The sequence below is a fragment of the Plectropomus leopardus genome, unplaced genomic scaffold, assembly GCF_008729295.1.
Source record: "Plectropomus leopardus isolate mb unplaced genomic scaffold, YSFRI_Pleo_2.0 unplaced_scaffold92485, whole genome shotgun sequence".
Lineage (NCBI taxonomy): Eukaryota > Metazoa > Chordata > Actinopteri > Perciformes > Serranidae > Plectropomus > Plectropomus leopardus.
The window spans coordinates 1-937 of NW_024701989.1; the positions used below are offsets into that span (position 1 = coordinate 1).

Consider the following 937-nt stretch of genomic DNA (forward strand, 5'->3'; position numbering starts at 1 on the left):
TGTCCGTTTTATCGTCCCTCACTGCGTGATGTGTCCACGTTCGTGTTTCTGGGACTCTGGTGCGGCCTGGTGGTCACAACTCTGCATAGCAACCCACCTCCCATCAGCCCACTGCTTAGATTTCCAATTAAATGCTCATTACCATAAATTAGGAGGGAGACAGTGTTCCTAAATGTTGATGGATTACCTCTCTGTAGTGTTTCAGGAGAACAATTACGCTTACCATCGATGATTTCATCCTTCACTTTGTGCAATTCACGAAACACCTCTTCCAAGATTTCCTTGTGGAGCAAAAACAGATTAAAAAAAAAAGTGTTCACAGTGAATCAAACATTTATTTAGGAAACATTTCTCACAGGAAGCAAATATTCAGAACAGGAAGTATGTTTGGGCAGCACTGTTTTTTTTTTACCTGTTTCATTCTGTCGAGGTCTAACGAGTCTGTGTCGCCGCCTCCGCCTGCGCTCCGTACCCTGCGTGATTTAAAAATCATTATCTGTCAGGTTCGCTGCTGACACACACCCAGTGCCCCGTGCTGCTGCTGCTGCTCTCACCTTGAAGCCATTGACCTGTCTGCAGAGTTCGCTCGGTCCCACGGCTTCTTTGCACCGTCTAGACGACAAAAAAAAAACAACAAAAAAACAGCACGGATTAATGACATTCCCACGTAATAGATCTTTAAATTTTTTTATCTCTGTGTGTTTCATGTTTCTCGACTTTGAGTCAGTTAGGCTTTCACAGGAATAACCGCAGATTATTTTTAAGGGAAAGTTCATCCGAAAATGAAAAATCCAGTTTTGTCCTTTTAGCTGTAGAGTTATTTATCAGTCTGGATTGTTTTGGTGTGAGAAACCGAATTTTGGAAATATCGGCCGTAGAGATTCATTCATTCAACCTTTATTTATATTACTGTTATATTACTTCTTATATTATTTTT

General features: G+C 41.1%; 1 long non-coding RNA gene across 1 annotated transcript; it reads right to left on the reverse strand.

Annotated features, from left to right (window-relative positions):
• Positions 1 to 223: 223 nt before the first annotated feature.
• Positions 224 to 622, reverse strand: LOC121940685. The gene is made up of 3 exons (XR_006105672.1): positions 555 to 622; positions 413 to 473; positions 224 to 281 (listed from the first exon to the last, which is right to left on the reverse strand). It is a non-coding gene; the product is annotated as an uncharacterized LOC121940685 (long non-coding RNA).
• Between the last annotated feature and the right edge of the window lie 315 nt (positions 623 to 937).